Here is a 15,912-nt window from a genome sequence, read left to right as displayed (position 1 = left end):
GATTCCTTAAGATTGTGTTCAGAGAGACAGGTGAGTAGCTAAGTGAAGTTGTGGCAGTGTCTCACATCTCCCTTCGCAAGCCTAATGTTCCCACCAAATTGTAGGTAAACAAGCTGAAACCAAGAGTGTGCAGATGTGCTGAGCCCCTGATAAGTACCAAACAGGTTCAAGACACCAGGGAGAAAGAAAAAGCCCAAGTAGTGTGACATTTACTACATTGCCTCAGCCTAGCAGAGAAATGCAAAACCATGACTAGCAGACCCTAACAACCTCAACAAACAGAGAGGTCAGTTTTCCACTAGAGAGGCGACTGGTAGAGCAAGTAATCAGAGCTCACTCCATTACTGGCCCATCTGGAGGCTAATCTAGAAGAATTCTGTGGCAACACAAAGACTGGGAAGTAAGCATCCCATCTCACAGAGAAAGATTATGTTTAAGTGTGCAGTTCATATTTTTAAAAGCTGAGCTTCTCGGGTTCATATTGATAAATTTTACTTTAAAAAAATAACATTTATTTCTCCAATGGAGAGAATAGCTCTATTTCATTTTAATTTTATGAAAGATTTATGATCATTATAAAGAAGTTTAAGTGCAGAAAAGTTATACAAAATATAAATTCAGCAGTATTCCTGTCATTCGACCATCATTCTATGCATTTCTCTATGCATACACATACACACATAGTCTAAGAAAATACATTTATTGTGCTAACACATATCTTTCTACATTATTGCTTTTAGTGGCTGTCTAATAGTCATAGCCATAAACTGGAATCAAGATTGCTGGGAGAAATATTGATAACCTCAGATATGCAGATAACACCACCCTAATGGCAGAAAGTGAAGAAGAACTAAAGAGCCTCTTGATGAAAGTGAAAAAGGAGAGTGAAAAGGTTGGCTTAAAACTCAATTCAGAAAACTAAGACCATGGCATCCAGTCCCATCACTTTATGGCAAATAGATGGGGAAACAATGGAAACAGTAACAGACTTTATTTGGGGGGGCTCCAAAATCACTGCAAATGGTGACTGCAGCCATGAAATTAAAAGACACTTGCCTCTTTGAAGAAAAGCTATGACAAATCTGGACAGTATATTAAAAAGCAGAGATATCACTTTACCAGTGATGGTCCATAATCAAAGCTATGGTTTTTCTGGTAGTCATGTATGGATGTGAGAGTTGAACCATAAAGAAGGCTGAGCATCAAAGAATTGACGCTTTTGAACTGTGGTGTTGGAGAAGACTCTTGAGAGTCCCTTGGACTGCAAGGAGATCCAACCAGTCCATCCCAAAGGAAGTCAGTCCTGAATATTCATGGGAAGGACTGATGCTGAAGCTGAAACTCCAATACTTTGGCCACCTGAGGTGAGGTACTGACTCATTTGAAAAGACCCTGATGCTGGGAAAGATTGAAGGTGGGAGGAGAAGGGGACGACAGAGGATGAGATGATTGGATGACATCACTGACTCGATGGACATGAGTTTGAGTAGGCTCCGGGAGTTGGTGATTGACAGGGAAACCTGGCGTGCTGCAGTCCATGGGGTCGAAAAGAGTTGGATGCAACTGAGCGACTGAACTGAATAGTCATAAGGGGTTTCCCTGATGCCTCAGCAATAAAGAATCCACCTGCAATTCAGGAGCCACAGGAGACACGGATTCAGTCCCTGGGTCAGGAAGATTCCCTGAAGGAAGGCATGGCAAACCATTCCAGTATTCTTGCCTGGAGCTGGGAAGCTATATTCCATAGGATTGCAAAGAGACATGAGTGAAGTGACTGAACACACACACGTGCAGCAGTAATCATAGGGGAATGTTTCCACAGTGAATTCCAGAAATGTCTTTTGTCCTGTCTATCTATCTATCTATCTCTGAAGTATTTGAGAAATTAAATACTAGATCAAAGTACCCTTTTTTTAGTCGGCTCTTACAATTGTTGTCAGCCTATGCTTGTGTGTAATTGCTTTTGTACTGTGAAGTTCTTTGAGAAATGTTCAACTCTTTCTTTTAAGGAAAGGTTAGATGCTAAGCAGATTGGAACGTGGGGGTAGAATAACACAAGATTTTGGAATTCACTTGGCCACCTAAGTAAATAAATGGAAAGGTAGGCACAGGGACTTGAAATCAAGTTCGGAAACCTGGAGCTGCTCCTCTGCCCACCGGCGCTTGTCTCTCTGATGCCGCCCTCTGGTGGTGGTGAGCTGTCAAAGTCGCACCCTGCCACCTGTAGTCTCGTCTGTCTTCCTTTTCCCCTTCCCTTGCGTTCTTGAAGGGAACTACTTAAACAGGAGGAAGAAATATTAAACGGGAGAGAAGCCTTCTTTTTAGTCATGTAGATTCTTGGTCTAAAAAAATAGTTTTTAATAAGGAGAAGAACAGCATCCTTTTTACAGCATCCTTTCAAACCCCTTTTCTTTTCCCCACATCTCTCTCCCCACACCCCGCCCACACACTAACAAACACACACACAGGCACACATACATATCAAAAGCATGTCATTAGCTGTAGCACATTCTCCCTATTGGTGATATTCTGATTGCTCCGAGTTTTTCATTTTTACACACTTCTTTTGATGAACAACTCTGTATGTATATCTTTATATAGCTTGATAAATTAAAAAGCTCTTTTTTACTTTGTTGAGAGCAGAGAGGCTGCTATTAGAAGCTGGAAGAGCTATTCCCAAAGAGAATTCTTCCAGACTGAGGGCAACCATACCCTGCTTTCATGACTAGGTGAAAACAGGGTGGCACAATGTGGCCAAAAGTTCACTCCTGCCAGAATGCCCACAGCCCAGGGCTCTGCCTCTCGGGACCTGGTGCCCCTTCAGCCCTTTGAGGGTGAGCAGTGTGGCGGCAGTGGCCATGGAGCTGGGAGACAGCAGCACCTGCTTGGAGGCCGAAACCTTCAAAACACTGCTCAGAGAGCAGAGGCCCGGGGAGCACACTCACTGAGTGGGAGGCACATTATATGGTGCTGTGTGAGAGCTCTCGTGGTGGGTCCACTAGGGATGACAGAAATAATCCAGGGAAGAGTCTGAATCCCGTCGCTAAGTCACGTCCAGCTCTTTGCAACCCCATGGATTGCAGCATGCCAAGCTTCCCTGTCCTTCATGATCTCCTGGAGTTTGCTCAGACTCATGTCCATTGAATCAATCATACTATCTAACTCTCTCATCCTCTGCCACCCCCTTCTCCTCTTGTCCTCAATCTTTCCCAGCATCAGAGTCTATTCCAATGAGTCGGCTCTTTGCATCAGGGGGTCAAAGTCCTGGGGCTTCAGCTTCAGCATCAGTCCTTCCAGTGAATATTCAGGGTTGGTTTCCTTTAGAATTGACTTGTTTGATCTCCTTACCATCCACCACTGAAATAAAATATGCATAATCACTTTTAATGTAATGGTTTTCAGAAGCCAGTGTTTAGCTGCAGATACATGGCCCATAGCTATTGTTTATTGTATATACTGCCTCATGAAAACCCCAAAACAACTTTACATAGTGAAGCATCTTAGTATTCTAATCTTAGGGAGGGCAGGCATGTGGGGCATGGAGCAGTTAAGTAACCTGTTCATAGCCAAAAATGTAAAAAGTGCCAGGGTGTGGATTTGCCAACAGTCTTGTGGAGGTCAAAATTCTTGCTCTTATCTTTAGGTTATACTGCTTGCTTTCCAGTTAAATAGCAAATCACTTGAGGTGAAAATAAATTTTATCATCAGTTTTTTTGTTTGTTTGTTTGTTTTATCTCTATTTGTTGAGTGAAGGGGCTATACTCTTCTCATTTATACATTGTGACGTGAAGTGAAGTCACTCAGTTGTGTCCGACACTTTGCGATCCCATGGACTGTAGCCTACCAGGCTCCTCCATCCATGGGATTTTCCAGGCAAGAGTACTGGAGTGGGTTGCCATTTCCTTCTCCAGGGCATTTATACATTAGGTACCCATATATTCATTTGCTTTTTCTTCTGGAGTTTCTATAGTATTTGATGCATCTTTAGACCTGATATTTTGTTATATTTTTAGTTAATAATCTTTTAAGAAATAGTTTCTTACATTGAACCACAGCAGGAAAGTTACAATTGCCCATAAAATAACCACTTTCAAGAAGAAATTTGACTCAGATTGGTGGCTATAAGGAGCAATTAAGTTCTGATGAACAGCCTCCAGGGTACTCGTCTCTTGTGATGAAACTTCCTCGTGAAGTATAGCTGGATTCTTTTATCTCTTCTCCATGGTGTCTGTTCACCAGTGTTACCTCCAATATCCACCTCTCTGTAGTGGCAATTTGGTAAACACCTCCTCTTAGCTGCTGTCTTGTCTCTGAAGGAAGAAACACTGGGGAACTTGACCAGTTTTTCAAGGAAGGTCTTTGGAAATTATTCCTTGGGTAACTTCATCCTGACTGAACTCATTCTCTGATGCTGTGGCTTTCAATTCTGTTTGCTGAGATCTATCATCTTTGTTAACTTTAGTCTGGAGTTATCGCTCATGAAAACTTCTGAAAAGATTCTTTTATTTTTTTAGCCAAGTAGCATGTGGGATCCTAGCTCCTCTACCAGGGATTGAACCCATTTCCTCTGCATTGGAAGTGCAAAGTCTCAACCACTGGACTACCAGGGAAACCCCTGAAAAGATTTTTTCTGAATCACTGAAGGCAAGCAAATTAAACTTGAAGTGGAGAAAATCTTCATGCTTTCATGGCTAACTAAATGTGGGTCATAGAATACAGAAAGAAGACCTAAAATTTAGTTTGGGTGACACGGACTACAGGGCTTGCACGACAAGATGACATTTGTGGAACTACTTGGCCTGGATTTAGTTTACAGTGGTTATCTGTTTTTCCTGAAAAGAAATGAGTTGAGATAATGGAGTTTACCTCAGGAAAGGTCACTTCTGCAGCCAAGAATGTGCAGAGCACGTCTTTCTGATGGGCTACAGATATACGACATCACGAGCTAGTGTCATGTTAGGTTTGCTCCAAATGGTTCACGATGCCTAAGACCTTTTGTCTTGGCTAACTTTTTCTAAAGATGTTCTTTGAATAGTATTTTCCACGGAGCCACGCTGAGCTGAATCCTCTCCATAGATTTTCTGACAGCCTTTACTGGGTAGAATTTCCTGGCTCAGAGTATGCATTACTTGTTCCTCTCCTAAAGAACTGTTTGCAAGACTTTTATCCTGACTAATCAAATGCTTGAAACTTTTTATCTCCAGATGGCTTTATTTAACTAGACTTACCTACTATTATTTGCGATGACATTTGCTGAGAAATTTGTTCTTTGTTTAAAGTTCCTTATTTGGTTTGGCAGCTTTAGCCATGACAATGACAGTTACTTTTGGTATACTACTATTTTGAAGGAATCTAGTGACAAATGCTAATGTACCCCAAGGCATGTTCTCAGGAATACTACCCTGCAGAACCTCTTCAGTAAACCTGACTACTTGTGAGAAGTATGCCTTACAACCTCTGCCCTAGAACTTGCCCTTATGCAATGGTTATATTTTCCAGATTTCCAGATTTTCTTAGTTTTTTCATTTCTCATTGAGTCAACCAACCACTCTTTGGATCCTGCCTTTTTTGGAAGTTTTACTCTAAACATCTTGACCTTTGGGCATTATTTTTCTAAATGAACTCTCTGAACATCTCTTCTCTGGTCAATCCTATTGATAGAAGTGTCTCTTTCTAAGGCCTTCTCTTGGTAACTATTAGTATATTCTAAATGTATCACTGGAAGTGCTTCTTTCAGACCAAAACTATTGGGGAATTTCCCTCTTGATTTCTGTCAATTTGACTCCAGTGCTCGTTAATAGATGTGTGGAATAATGTCTTGGTCAACCTCTTTTCTATGTGGTAATCCCCCTGAAGGAGCTGCCTGGGAAATTGGGCCCCATTTACATTTGTCTGTTGGTGAAATATCTATTGATATCACTTGAGGAAATGTGCCTTAATTATCCTTTATAAAATTATATATATTAATTAAATCAAATATATGCACATATTTCAAGCATTGCTTTTTGAAGACCTATTTCATAAATACCCTTATCCAAGGATCTCAGGGCTCTTGGCCTAATTATTTTGTGGCTAATTTTATTCATAGAATCTTTCAAGTCAGCAACCAATTTTTGAGGCATCTCATAAACACCAGTTTTATGCACTGATTGTGACAGTGATGAGTATTGAGGAATTTTTTTCCCCTGGCTAACTTCTCTCATGAAATTGCTTTCTACTGGCCATTATTCATGAACATTTTCCCTAGCCAGGCTTATCTGCAGAATTTATCTCCCTTAGTGATAATTCTTGCAAGGTCTCTCCTCAGCTAGTTGCATCCATGTAGTTTGTTTTTCAGATAAATGACCTGGAGGTAATTCATTCTGGCCCATTATGGTCTTGGAATATGTCCTCAGTGGTGACTTTTTTGGGGTAGTAGGAATAATTGCAGTCTGATTGAAAACAGACATGTGTTTCATTATAGGGGCAATGATTTCTGATCAGCTTCTCCCTTCTTGGCATTATGTATGCAGACTTTGCTTTTACGGTACCTCTTGTGGGGCAGTTTTTGCCCCAATAACTGGTATCTGGGAACTGTATTTCCTCATGAAATATTTGATTATTCCATTTCACTTTGGCTAAACTTATCTACAAGTGTAATATTTTTTATACATTATCTTTGGATGCTATCATTTTAGTCATCGAGGTCATCCTTTTTGATGATGGCAACCAGAAAAAAAATTTTTTTTCTTTTCTAATAATTTATTTGAGGAGGAAAGATGCAAGAAATTCCATCCAGTGTCAAGATAACTTCTGACCATGGCTTCCAAAAGTCTGTTTTCTGGGCACACTTAATAGGACTTTCTTCCATCTGTGACATCCAGACTTGCCTTTTGTTGAACGTTATCAGAAGGAGTTTCTTCTTGACAACTAGAACTTGAACATGGACACAGAAAGACCCAGAAAACCTCCCCTGTGCTAACATGAGACATGAAACAGGGCTTATCTATGAGCCATCCTTGGGGAACTGTTGGCACACGCACTGAACTCTCTTCATACAAATCATAAACTTTAATCCTGCCCAGAAAAGTCACTCACTGGTTTTCCTTTGCTGACAGGCGTCTTCTTACAGCCACAGTATTAGTTGATTTAAGCCATTTCATTCTCATATTCTGAAAATATGCGGTTGTGATGTCACAGCTGTTACATTTGTTCCCCCAAAGTCATTCTTCATGTTGTCTTTCCGAAGATAGAAAAGGGGGACCTATTCTACCCTACAGGATACTATTCAACCTTCTGAAAAATATTTACAATCTACATAAAAATATAACAATGATGTTACTAGGTACTGATTATTCAAAAGAATATTTTCACTGGAAAATGTTAACTCTGTCACTAGGAAGAGCTTTAGTGATGGACTTTATCACTTATATCACTTATAACACTGTCTCTAAAGGATCTAACATGAATTTTTGAAGTATCCTATTTGTATTGTAAATGCCTAGAGTGTCAATTAGTTTTGGTTGATAATCAAGACAATAAAATATGCATGAGTGAGTGTAAATGCTTCTGGATAACAATGATCACTGGAAAGATCTTTGAAGATTTCATTTCCTATCTGAGAGGTAAGAAAAAGACTGCAATTGATTTGAAGACTGCAATTGATTTGGAGCAAAATATCCAAAGACTAAAGATCTCTTCAAGAAAATTAGAGATACCAAGGGAGCACTTTTTGCAAAGATAGGCACAATTAAGGACAGAAATGGTATGGACCTAATAGAAGCAGAAGATATTAAGAAGAGGTGGCAAGAATACACTGAAGAACTATGCAAAAAAGCTATTAATGACCCAGATAACCATGGTGGTATGATCACTCACCTAGAGCCAGACATCCTGGAGTGTGAAGTCAAGTGAGCCTTAGGAAGCATCACTGTGAGCAAAGCTAGTGGAGGTGATGGAATTCCAGCTGAGCTATTTCAAATCCTAAAAGATGATTCTGTGAAAGTACTGCACTCAATATGCCAGAAAATTTGGAAAACTCAGCAATGGCCACAGGACTGGAAAAGGTCAGTTTTCACTCCAATTCTAAAGAAAGGCAATGCCAAAGAATGCTAAAGTACCACACAATTGTACTCATCTCACACGCTATCTAAGTAATGCTCAAAATTCTCAAGCCAGGCTTCAACAGTATGTGAACCATGAACTTCCAGATGTTCAAGCTGGATTTAGAAAAGCAGAGGAACCAGAGATCAAATTGCCAACATCCACTGGGTCATACCTGGAGTAACAGGCAAATTTGGCCTTGGAGTACAAAACAAAGCAGGTCAAAGGCTAACAGAGTTTTGCCAAGAGAACTCACTGGTCATAGCAAACTCCCTCTTCCAACAACACAAGAGAAGACTCTACACGTGGACATCACCAAGTGGTCAATATCAAAATCAGATTGATTATATTCTTTGCAGCCAAAGATGGAGAAACTCTATAGTTAGCAAAAACAAGACCAGGAGCTGATTGTGGCTCAGATCACGAACTCCTTATTGCCAAATTCAGACTTAAATTGAAGAAAGTAGGGACAGCCACTAGACCATTCAGGTATGACCTAAATCAAATCCCTTACAATTGTACAGTGGAAGTGACAAATAGATTCAAGGGATTAGATCTGATAGACAGAGTGCCTGAAGAACTATGGTTAGAGGCTTGTGACATTGTACAGGAGGCAGTGATGAAGACCATCCTCAAGAAAACCTCTTGCAAAAAGGCAAGATGGTTGTCCGAGGAGGCCTTACAAATAGCTGAGTAAAGAAAAGAAGTAAAAGGCAAAGAATAAAAGGAAAGATGTGCAGAGCATATCATACAAAATGCCAGGCTGGATGAAACACAAGCTGGAATCAAGATTGCTGGGAGAAATATCGATAACCTCAGATATGCAGATGACATCACCCTTATGGCAGAAATTGAAGAAGAACTAAAGAGCCTCTTGATGAAAGTGAAAAAGGAGAGTGAAAAAGTTGGCTTAAAACTCAACATTCAAATAAGTAAGATCATGGTATCCAGTCCCGTCACTTCATGGCAAATAGATGGGGAAACAATGGAAACAGTGACAGACTTTATTTTCTTGGGCTTCAAAATCACTGCAGATGGTGACTGCAGCCATGAAATTAAAAGACATTTGCTCCTTGGAAGAAAAGCTATGACAAATCTAGACAGCATATTAAAAGGCAGATATGTTACTTTGCCAACAAAGGTCCGTCTAGTCACAGCTATGGTTTTTACAGTAGTCATGAATTAATGTGAGAGTTGGACCGTAAAGAAAGGTGAGGACTGAAGAATTGATGCTTTTGAACTGTAGTGTTGGAGAAGACTCTTGAGAGTCCCTTGGACTGCAAGGAGATCCAACCAGTCCATCCTAAAGGAAATCAGTTCTGAATATTCATTGGAAGGACTGATGCTGAAGCTAAAGCTCCAATCTTCAGCCACCTAATGCAAAGAACTGACTCACTGGAAAAGACCCTGATGCTGGGAAAGATTGAAGGCGGGAGGAGAAGGGTGTAACAGAGGATGAGATGGTTGGATGGCATCACCCGTTCAATGGACATGAGTTTAAGCAAGCTCCAGGAGTTGGTGATGGACAGGAAAGCCTGGAGTGCTGCAGACCATGGGGTCACAAAGAGTCGGACATGACTAAGTGACTGAGCTGAACTGAACTGATCCACAGAGAGGGGAACCGAACTGTCTTTATTAGACAGCATCAGGCAGCACTGCCTGGCAGGCGCATGGGTTCCTGACAGACAGACTCGAGCACCACCTCCTGGCCCTTTGACCTTGGGACAGTCATCAGCTTCTGAACCTTAGTTATTTTCTCATCCACAATATGGCGATTATTCAAATCTCCATGTCATGGAGCATTGTAAGAATTAAACGAGATAATGCAGTTAAGCACTTAGCATAGTGCCTGGCTCATAGTCAACATCCAACAATAGAAGTCAGATATTATTATTGACAATGATGATCATGCTTTAAAACTATGTCCTTTTAAACATGTGTGGAGGAATGAAATCAAGTGGGAAGTGGGAATTTCCATATTCCCATTTGAAAGGTATGAGAAATCTGATGAACCTACACCCTTTGAGTCTGAGTAACCTCTGGGAGTTGGTGATGGACAGGGAAGCCTGATGTGCTACAGTCCATGGGGTCACAAAGAGTCGGACCCACTGAAACAACTTAGTATGCATGCGCATGCTCCATCCTAGATATTAGCTCTTTGGGGGAGGTCCTGATTTTAAAGTCTCTTCAAAAGTATGCATAATATTTTGGGGTGAATTTACTCAACCTCTTCATTTCTTGTGAACAAATAAAAGTTGGAAGCCATTTTAGATTTCTCTGTCCCATTCACTGTGGCTTCCTCTCAGACCTAGCCCTTCCCCTGCACCCTGAGCCCTTCTGGCAGCATCTCACACACATCTGCTTGTGTTTCAGAGTTTCACTCCTGTCTCCATGCCTTTGCACATGCCCCTGTGCTCTGAAATGCTCTCTGTTGTGTTGTTCACCTGCCTTTGTTTATATTGACATCACTTCCTGCACGGGATCCTTCTGTGGTCATTGAACACCTCCTGTGCACTCAATGCTGAATCCCTTCCTGCTCTTGTCCAACAAGGAGCCCTTTATCAGTAAACAGGACAGGTGAAGAGAGCTGCCAACCACAAGAACCAAAGGGCGAGGAAAATAAGAGTCTCTCTTCAGTTGCTTGTCAGCTGTTCAGTAAGAGAAAAGCAAGCCTGGTCAGAGGTGATAATCTTAGAGAGGTGATAAAGACTATAACCTGAGTGAAGGAATTCAGCTCCCTTTGGAAAGAATGTGTCCATCTGAAGGGGGGCAGCATGAACACTCTCTGTAATTTCCAAGCACTACCCTCAGTGGGAGAAGACATTTCACTTCTTAGCCATCCATCTTCAATCACTGGCCAAGGCTAGCTGCAGAAAAGCTTGTGCATATGGGAACCAGTCACAGCTTGGTCTGTCCTGGACTGCAGCATAAAGACTTCTCAGCTGGGAGAGGGACAGGACTTCTGAGCTGAGTGCCCTTAACCCTATGCTTCCAAGGCTGCTCCTCTGAGGACAGTGCTGGTGACTAAGTTCAAGCCCTCCCGTTCGGATTTGAGCACTGGCTCTCCCTCTTCTAGCTCCATGGGCTCAGGCAGCCTTCCTAATGTCCTTGTGTCTCAGTTTCTTCACTGCTAAACTGGGGGAAAAATAGTATGTATTTGCAAAACATATATCTGAGGGTTTAGTATCCATACATAAAGGGGTTTCCCAGGTGGCACTAGTGGTAAAGAACCCACCTGTTGACACAGAAGATGTAAGAGACACACGATTGATCCTTGGGTCTGGAAGGTCCCCTGGGCAAAGGTATGGCAACCCACTCTGGTATTCTTGCCTGGAGAATCTCATGGACAGAGGAGCCTGGTGGGCTACAGTCTGTAGGGTCACACAGTTGGACACAACTGAAGCGACTTAGCATGCACATCTACATAAGGAACTTTACTATTTTTCATGAATGATTGGAAGAAAATAAAAGTAAAATAATTCAGTGTAGCAAGAGTATAAAGAAATGACCATTTTCACGTAGGAGTGTAAATTAGTCTATATTTTTCAGGTGATAGATTGGCAAAATTGATTGCAATTAAAAATAAATGTTTATTTTAAAATAAATAATAAATAAACAAAAGTTAAAATATATTATGAGGACACTGAGGAGGTTTAAAATGGACTATAGATAAGGTAAGAATTTTTTAACTTTAAAATTTTAAATCTTTTAATAATTAATTTTGAGATAGTTATAGATTTACATGCAGTTCTGTGAAATAATATAGAGAGATCCCATGTACAAATGGTAACATTTTGCAAAACCATGGGCTTCCCATGTGGCACTAAGTACAGTATAGGACCCGCTTGCAAGTATAGGAGACATAAGGAACACAAGTTCGATCCCTGGGTTGGGAAGATCCCCTGGGGGAGGACATGGCAACCCATTCCAGTATTCTTGCCTGGAGAATCCCATGGACAGAGGAATCTGGAGGGCTACAGTTCATAGTGTCTCATAGAATTGAACACAACTGAAGCAACTTGGCATGCACACAGTATAATATTGACATTGGTACAATCTACCAATCTGGTTCAGATTTCTTCAGTTTACTTGTACTTTTTTGTATATGAGTATGGGTGCATGTGTGTGTTTAACTCTAAGCAATTTCTTTCAAAAGTGTGGCTTTGTGTATCCACCACCACAAGTGAAACATGAAACAGTTCTATCACCACAAGAATTCCTCTTCTTGCCCTTTAATAACCACATCCACCTCCCACTTTCCCTAACCCCTGACATAAGCCAATCACTAATCTAGTCTGCATCTCTGTAATTTTGTCATTTCAAGAATGTTATATAAGTGGGCTGATTTAGCATGTATAAACACTTGGCCTAATTTCCTTCAGATTCATCTAAGTGTTCGTGTATCAACTGTTCATTTCTTTTTGTTGCTGAGTAATATTCTATGACCTTCTACCACAGTTTATTCATCCACCAAAGAATAAGTAACTGGGTTAATTCCAATTTTTGCCTATTATGAATAAAACTTTTATGAACATTCACATAAAGTTTGTGTGTGAACCTAAGTGTTAATTTTTCTGGAATATGTGCCCAAGAGTACAATTGCTGGGTTGTATGGTAGTTAATTATATCCTTGGTTTCATAAGAAACTACTAAACTGTTTTCCAGAGTAACTGTACCATTCTACATTCCCACCAGCATTAAGCCATTTTCAAACCAGCCTGGAAAGCCTGAAAGCTTCATTGTGTGAGTAATAAATCTTTTCATACCTCCTTGCTATGTGGCCAAAACACCCTAAAGATCTAAGTCCATGCCTGAGGCCCTTTTCCTATAACCCATAACTGAGATCTATTCCTATAGCCCATCCTTGACCTAGGACTTAATACTTTTTCACTAGGAACCAATATGTCCAATCTTTTAAAACATTTTTTTCTTAAACAAAATGTTCTTGCCTCTCAGGTAGAAAACAAAACAAGTTGCCTTTCCATTACCACGGGGACTACCTGAAGTAAACGAGGAGTTGATTATACAAATCACAATATTTTACATTTCTTTGCCCACAAATGGTTTGTTTCTCCCAACCCCACCCCACCACTTTCTATAAAAGAAAATGGCCACCTTAACCTGTGTTAGAAAAATTTCACTTTTATCTAGAATAGTGCTTTTCAAACAGAGGCAATTTTGTCTCCCTGGTGGGGTGACCAGTAGTCCAAATTTGCCCAGGTCTTTCCTGAGTTTGAGCTTCCCAGGTGGCAAAATGGTAAAGAATCCACCTGCCAATGCAGGAGATGCAAGAGACATGGGTTCGATCCCTGGGTCAGGAAGATCCTCTGGAGTAGGAAATGGTACTCTACTCCAGTATTCTTGCCTGGAAAATTCCGTGGACAGAGGATCCTGGTGTCTACAGTCCATGGGGTCTCAAAGAGTGACCTGACTGGACATGACTGAGCACACACACACCTATTTCCTGATTTTAGCACTGAAATTCTGTGTCCTAGGTAACTTTTCAGACCAAAGTAAACTAGGACCATGGGTCACCCTTCCCCCAGGGGACATTTGACAGTGTATAACAGACATTTGATATCTTGAAACATTTTTGTTTTTTAAACTAGGGTATATGGGTGTGTACTACTGACTTCTAATGTTTTTTATTAAAGTATAGTTGATTTACAATCTTGTGTTAATTTCTGATGCATAGCAAAGTGATTCAGATATATACATATATCTGAATCTTCTTCATTTTAGATTACTACACAACATTGAATATAGTTCCCTGTGCTATACAGTAGGACCTTGTTATTTGTCTGTTTTATATATAGTAGTGTGTATCTGTTAATCCCAAGCTCCTAATTTATCCCTCACCTCACCTTTTCCTTTTGGTAACCATATGTTTGTTTTCTATGTCTGTGAGTCTATTTCTGTTTTGTAAATAAGCTCATTTGTATCATTTTCTAGATTCCACATTTAACTGATACTGTATGATAGTTGTCTTTCTCTATCTGACTTACTTCACTTAGTTTGATAATTTCTAGATCCATCCATGTTGCCGCAGATGTCTTTATTTCATTCTTTTATATGACTGAGTAATATTCCATTGTATATATGTACCTCATCTTCTTTATCCATTCCTCTGTTTATGGACATTTAGGTTGCTTCCATGTCTTGGCTATTATAAACAGTGCTGGAATGAACACTGAGATGTATGTATGTTTTCAAATTAGAGTTGTCATCTTTTTCAGATATATGTCTAGGAGTGGAATTGCTGGATCATATGGTAACTTTATTTTTAGTTTCTTAAGGAAAATTCATACAGTTCTCCATAGTGACTGCACCAATTTACATTCCAACCAACAGTATAGAAGGGTTCTCTGTTTTCCACACCCTCTCCAGCATTTATTATTTGTAGATTTTTTGATGATGGCCATTCTGACCAGTGTGAAGTGATACCTCATTGTAGTTTTGATTTGCATTTCTCTACATCTATTGAGTAAAGGCCATGAATGCTACTAACATCTTACAATATATAAGACAGCTCATTACAACAAAGAATGCCCCAAATGTCTGTAGTGCTAAGACTGAGAGAATCGGGTCTAGCATTTGACTACTCAGAGTGTGGTCTTTGGGCCGGCAGCTTGGGCACAGTGGAGAAAACTGTTGGGAATCTCATATCCCACTCGAAATCTAGAAAATCAAGATATTTTAACAAGTGACATTTAACAAGATCTCCAGGTGACTTATAAGCACGTTAAAGCTTTAAATATGTTGCTTTTACACTTATTGTTTATTCTTTCTGATTGTCAGTATGAAAGTATTGTTTTCCAGAGGCTCCAAGAATTCTGATTAATTATAAGCATGAGTTATTTCTCTTTTTTTTTTTTTTTTTTAAGGAAAGACTTTATTGGGGCCCCTATTGCAGCAGGTGGAAACAAGAACAAATGACAGGATTCCTTGCTTGCTCACTCCCTGAGTGGGGTGGTGAGCTTGTTCCTGATATGAGGAGAGGATAGGGGTGTGTCCAGGGGACAGGCCAGAGGGATGGCTTAGGTGTTTTGCCCAACCCTTAGAAATAATTTTTGTTTTGTTTTGTTTTTAAGCTGCACTGTGCAACATGGGGGATCTTAGTTCCTTGACCAGGGATGGAACCTGTGCCCCCTACATTGGAAATGTGGAGTCTTAACCACTTGGGAAGTCCCTAAGCACTAGTTTCTAAGGAGAATACACTTCCATCTCAGACCTGGGCTAGCCATCCACACCCATGAGACAAACCCCAATAGCAATGTGTTCCAAGGTTCTGAGCATGTCCCTCAAGCTTGGCACATGCGGTCCTGTGTGTGGCAGTCATGGACTGATTTATGTGTGTGAGTGTTGGGGAAGGCCAGTGGGAGCTCTCACCCTTAAAAGAATAGTAGTGTGACTTTTGATATACTTAATCTGCCCATCCTAAGGTCTGACCTCATGGCTGAGGAAGACAAGGCCTCATCACAGATGTTCACTGTAGGAAAAAAAAGTCCTCATCATAGATGTTCAATGTAGGCGGCAGCTCTGGCTACAGCAGGGCTGACTTCATGAGAGTGTAACCTGCACAGTTACACAGGACCAAATTTGGAAAGGGTGCACACTTGGTTTAATGCTCTGCTGTTGTCATCTTGAAGCACATAACTTTGATCAAGGCAGCCCTTGTTTTCCTTTTGCACTAGGCCCTGCATATTATGTAGCCAATGTGAAATGTTGTGGGTGGCAGTATAAATAGGATGTATCTATAGGAAGCGTGGACTTCCCTGGTGGATCGGTGATAAAGAATCCGCCTGCAATGCAGGAGATGCAGGAGACTAT

Source organism: Cervus elaphus, chromosome 15 (assembly GCF_910594005.1).
Source record: "Cervus elaphus chromosome 15, mCerEla1.1, whole genome shotgun sequence".
Lineage (NCBI taxonomy): Eukaryota > Metazoa > Chordata > Mammalia > Artiodactyla > Cervidae > Cervus > Cervus elaphus.
The sequence above is the reverse complement of the archived record's forward strand: the minus strand, read 5'-3'. Positions refer to the sequence as shown.